The sequence below is a fragment of the Mesocricetus auratus genome, unplaced genomic scaffold (genome assembly GCF_017639785.1).
Source record: "Mesocricetus auratus isolate SY011 unplaced genomic scaffold, BCM_Maur_2.0 Super-Scaffold_100010, whole genome shotgun sequence".
Classification (NCBI taxonomy): Eukaryota; Metazoa; Chordata; class Mammalia; order Rodentia; family Cricetidae; genus Mesocricetus; species Mesocricetus auratus.
In genome coordinates this window covers 51,747,343-51,753,212 of record NW_024429194.1, presented here as the reverse complement: position 1 = coordinate 51,753,212, position 5,870 = coordinate 51,747,343, and the positions used below count along the sequence as shown (strand labels likewise).

Sequence of the window (5,870 nt, the reverse complement as noted above, 5' to 3'; positions counted from 1 at the left end):
GGTGGTGCCAAACCACTGAGATTTTTTGGGGGGAAAATTTGTGACCGCTGGATAGCATGGTTGAAAAGTAATTTCCTAACACTGCCTTGACTACCTTGAGTTAACAATAATTTCCAGTAATTCAGGTCATAAAACATGAGCTATGTCTTTGTAGCCATTCATTAGTTTGCTCAGTTATCTAGAAAAATAAGGAGTATGGATTATATGTCAGTGCTGTTCTGTGCCAGTCAAAACATGGCATTGGGGTTTATAACATGTTCATGTGTTTCATCTCCAGAGACACAGATCACAGGTAGATATAGCAGTGTAAGAGCTGATTATTGATGTTGTTTAAAATTTTCCATGCATTTGTGTATTACCTTGCTTGCAAAATAGCAGTTTCTTAAGGTACCTTATTACATATTTGGTAAAGGAAAAGGAGGATAATATATGTAAATTGGGTCCTATCAAACCAATTTTCAAAGACATTAGCTATTATTTGATACCTACCCTGTCTTTCAACAACTCCAGTTTCACTGAGAAGGCCATTCTCTTGCAGTAAAGTCCGTTTATATTAACAGTTCTGGCATTAAGGTTTACTAGGTTTATAGCACTTCCACGCACAGACTAACCACCCCAGAGTTCTTTAGATGGAAGACTGGGCATCTCTAGGGTTCCAGGGTCCAGTGTTGGCCTGTGGTGGTCACCAGGGGAAGAACTGGCTCTCAGCTGTTAGTTCCTTGCAGTGCTAGGATTGAAATACGTGTTTTTTTGCTGGGTGTCTCCTGGCTACCATGTTAGCTCCTAGAGGCTTCATTGTGCCCGTGGCACCTACATCCTAGGACTTCAAACCAGGTTAGGTATTTCTTATATTCAGAGTCAATCTAACTCTTCCTTTTCCCTTAAGACTCTTGAGCCCCCGGTGAAAATTTCAACTCTTGGGGGCTCATGTGGTTAGACAGAACAGCAGCCATCTCAGGATATTTTCTACCTTACTTATATCTGCAGTCCCTTTTGTTATGCAGTGCAGCACCTTAACTACTTCCGGCGTTGGTCTTATTGGCATTTGTAGGAGCCTTTACTTTGGCCTGTAAAAGCATCCTGAGCCTAAAATGTACCTTTGCCTGACCTCACTGATAACACTTGAATGCTTTCTGTATGCCAAGTGTACTAGTTACATTTTCATGACTATGACAGGGTACAATGACCAAGGGAACTTACAGAAGGAAGTGTTTATGGTTGCCGATGGAGACTCAGTTGTGGCCAGGCGGCATGGCAGCAAGTGGCAGACATGGTGGCAGAATCAGGAGGTTGAGAGATTGCAAAGGCGAGAGAGTGAAATTTCGAAGCCTATTCCTAGTGACATATTTCCTCCATCGAGGCCGTACATCCCAACCTGCCCAAACAGCAACACTACTTTACAGCATGTTTTCAAATATGTGAGCATATATTTAGGGGATATTTCTTATACAAAGCACCACACCAAGTATTATGCTATATGTCTTACTCTTCCTGTTTGATTTCTTTCCCACAACAGGGAAAGCAAGTTTTCATTCATTCATTCACTCATTCATTCATTTGTTCATTCATTTGTTTGTTTCAAGGATAAGGAATACTATTTTAAAAGATTCTTGCCTCTAACCAAATTAAATTTTTATGTAAGTAGGAAAACAGAGGAGAATGGACTCCAAACCAGGTCTGTCTGAATACGGGGGGGGGGTCCATGGTGACTCTGGAACCAGTGTCTGCACCGCTGGTTAGTTCACTGTGTGCAGCCAGTGAATTCCCAAGCTGGCCGTGGCTTAATCCATCTGCTCTTCTCTGCTCATAGAGCGGTTTAGTACCCACAATGTGGCCATAGACAGATTTGTTTCAGTAACTTCTGGAACATAAGGAAAGGAGGTATCAGTAGTCAGGATGGACACTGTCTGCATTACAGAGAGGTAGCCCTAGCTGATATTTCTAGAAAAGCTGCTATGGACTAGGTCTTTGCTAGTCATTTCTAAAAGAGTCTCGACACTCATTTGAGTCTCAGAGTTGGTGAGGTAAGTGTCTCTGTTTTAGACAACATGATATTAACAGAGATGTTAACTCACTTTAGGTCCAACAGCCCGAAAGTGGCAGCATCAGGATTTGAACTCAAGCTCCGGTATTAAGCATTGAATCCAGGTCTTTCATATGCTGGACAAGCATGCTGCTACTGAACTATATACCCACCCATTTAATGGATTAATCAGTTAATGTATTGACACAGTCCCACTAACTTGCTGAGGCTGATTTCGAATTTTCTCTGGAGCCCAGGCAAGCCATATATTTGTTCGCTTAAGCCTCGTGAATAGCTGGGATAATAGTTTGTGCTACCAGGCCCAGCTCCTTATATTTAAATATGCCTGGGAATTCCCATGGGTGTTTGGTAGTTATTTGTCCTTCATTGTCCTGCTCCTCCCCATTCTCTAGGAAAGTACACAACAAGAAGATGTATTGTCAAGATTGGGGCTGGGGTCCTGTTAGTGGCAACAACGATAAAGCTAAGCCAATGGGGCCTTTCCTTAGAAACAGAATTGTTTAGCAATCTCTGCCCCCAGCAGGGAGGTCAAGAGGCCATGGTTGGGGCAGCATTGTTAGTATACTGTAGACAGGGACCTAGAATCCCCTTTGTTATGATTCTGAACCACATGCAGCAACCGTTTGAGATGATCACCATTCCCCAACCCAGAACACTCCCATCTGCCAGTGCACGGCTTGTGCCATTATAAACAACCTTTCTCATTCCTTCTAGACTGCTGTGGTGAGCAGCCCCCTTCCTCACCCTATTCTTTTCCCTTTTAACAGTGGTGGGGCTGTTACGCTTACTACTGAGAATCTGGGTGTATCTTACTTATTTTTGTTCTGCTTTAGACTCTTTCCACAAATGCCTTAAAAACATAGGCTTGCATATGTGACTGTTTTAAAATGCTTTTGAAGAAAGTTGCTAAAAAGTGATAACAAGGTATGTGCATGTGTTGCTCTCTCTCGCTCTTGCTGTGCCTCTGTGTGTATACGTATGTGTGTGTGTGTGCCTGTGTGTGTGTCTCTCTCTGTGTACCTGTGTGTGTATATGTAAATGTGTGTGCCTGTGTCTCTCTCTGTGTACCTGTGTGTGTATATGTATGTATGTGTGCCTGTGTGTGCGTGTCTCTCTTTCTCTCTCTGTGTACCTGTGTGTATATGTATGTGTGTGTGTGCCTGTGTGTGTGTGTCTCTCTCTGTGTACCTGTGTGTATATGTATGTGTGTGTGCCCGTATGTGTGTCTCTGTGTGTACCTGTGTGTATATGTATATGTGTGTGCCTGTGTGTGTCTTTCTCTGTGTGTGCCTGTGTGTGTATATGTATGTGTGTGCCTGTGTGTGTGTGTCTCTCTGTGTGTGTACCTGTGTGTATATGTATGTGTGTGTGTGCCTGTGTGTGTCTCTCTCTGTATACCTGTGTGTATATGTATGTGTGTGTGTGTCTCTCTGTGTACCTGTGTGTATATGTATGTGTGTTCCTGTGTGTGTGTCTCTCTCTGTGTGTACCTGTGTGTGTATATGTACATGTGTGCATCTGTATATGTGTGTCTGTGAACCTGTGTGCTTGTATGTGTATATGTATATGTGTGTGCATGTGTGTGTGTCTATCTCTCTCTCTCTGTGTACCTGCGTGTGTATATGTATGTGTGTGTGTGCCTGTGTGTCTCTCTCTCTGTATACCTGTGTGTATATGTATGTATACCTGTGTGTATATGTATGTGTGCGTGTGTATGCCTGTGTGTGTGTCTCTCTGTGTACCTGTGTGTATATGTATGTGTGTGTGCCTCTCTGTGTGTACCTGTGTGTGTATATGTATGTGTGTGCATCTGTATATGTGTGTCTGTGTACCTGTGTGCTTGTGTGTGTATATGTATGTGTGTGTGTGTCTCTCTCTCTGTGTACCTGTGTGTGTATATGTATGTGTGTGCATCTGTGCGTATGTTCATTCTTATAGTAGGAGAAACTTGCAGCAATGCATTAATAAAATATAAGAGGAATTTAAATATGTGCTTTGGAAATTACACTCTAGAGAGAAAGGACGTGTAGACACTTTAAAAGGGCTGTCACATCCTTGATAATTTTTGTTTTACTACTATTGGATTTGATCATCTATGAAGTAGCAGGATTTAACAGTAGCAAGTTTGGTCATAATGACAGAAATTACTTTGAAATTTTGTGTTACAGATACAATTAGTAAGAGTGACTTCTGGGATGCATTGAAATTTTGCTATGATTTTATAAAGTGACTCATAAAGAAGGTAGAAGAAATGAAGATGACTGTAGCTCCTATGTGGCCTAATATCCCTTGAAAAATTGTTTTAACTTAAGGTTGAAAAAGCATTGTTGAAAATGTATTCTTAATTATTGGGCTAGAAGTGGAAACATGCTATGTCTTTTCCTTCTTTAAAAGCAATGCAGACCTTGAAAGATAGGTTTTAAAACATCACTTTTTTGCCTTCAGTCTGACCTGTTGGGTCTTTACCCTGAAAGTTTCCCATAGCTTGAGCTGATATTATTTAACTTAACATCATGGAGACAAATTTGAACTTCAAATGGAAAGGAGGTGATCTTGTAAGGGTTTATTTGCTTTCATTAATTTAGAGGAAAACTCTTTGTGACAGGAAAGTGTTTTTTAACCTTCTGCCAATTAAAACGCACCCGACGAAATTGTCTCTCACATAATAGAACTGTAATGCTCCACAGCTGAAGGCTGCCATTTGGAGAACCGTGATGAGGCTGCGAAGAGGCGGAGCCAGCTTCACCTTTTGACAGCAGTGGAAATGTTTTCAAGTTGTAAAGTATGTTCTAGATCGACTCTAAAATGAAAACGTGTCAACTTATTTTAGAATCTAAAGTCATTCAAGTTTACAGTCTCCTTTGTCTAATAATTGTAAATCGTGATGCCTCTGCCACTCATCTTTCTTGGCTGACAAGATGAATTACTAGACAACACGGCTGGCCTAGAAATCACAGCATTCCTCAAACACTGGGAGAAATAGATTCGGGTTTCCTACTAGACTTTGGGGTTCTGAGTAGCATTTGCTCAGTCGTGCTGTGTCCTTCATGAAATGGAGATTTTGTAGTGTCTGTTTCTAAATTGGCTGAAGGCTCACAATGCTGGTATAATTTTCGGCAGGGTTTCATTCATTATTTGCATGTGAGAATGTTACTATAGGGACTTTAAAGCAGTCTGAAAACTCTTCAGTAAGCTGTTTAAGACAAAATCACTGCCACTCCAATCTGTGTGTCCTGGAAGGTCCAAAATTTAATGCAGCACCAGATACTTAACACTTAATGATTCAATGACATATTAAAGACAAGTGGTTGATATAAATACCACTAGCAGAAAACAAGATCACTCATTAATCCACCCAACAAATAATTTCTGTGTAAAATGCTGTCAGAGTCTGGGAGATACATTAATGAACAAAACAGACAGGGTCTGTGCTTCATGGAGTTTGCAGGCAAAGAAAGCAAACATCCTCCTTTATGGGGAAGCATTTTTCCATTCAGTCTATTGTGGTGATTTCAAAAATAAAATCTCTAGTCATAAGACAGACTCAGCTGATTTCAAGCTGTATATCTTAAAATGCTAACTACTGACTGATAATAGCTACACATGGCTATTTTTCATTTACTTCAATTAAAAAATAACAATGACTATAGAATGTTGTGTGTGGTTCCTGTCATATGAGGTCTGGGAATAGTTTTCTTTGGTTGTAATCTTTTAAGACTAAAGGTGACATGTTTTTACCAAGGTCAAAAAATGGATCCTGGTTCCCTCTTACACTCAGAAAGAAATAGTGAAAACTTCCTTCATTCTTCCTCTGACTTCTGCTGGT

The 5,870-nt window shown here is 40.7% G+C and overlaps 1 long non-coding RNA gene across 1 annotated transcript; it reads left to right on the top strand.

The window, feature by feature from the left end:
* The first annotated feature begins 692 nt into the window (after positions 1–692).
* Positions 693–4,813, top strand: LOC121142683. The gene is made up of 3 exons (XR_005879700.1): positions 693–834; positions 2,878–2,968; positions 4,714–4,813. It is a non-coding gene; the product is annotated as an uncharacterized LOC121142683 (long non-coding RNA).
* Positions 4,814–5,870: the final 1,057 nt, after the last annotated feature.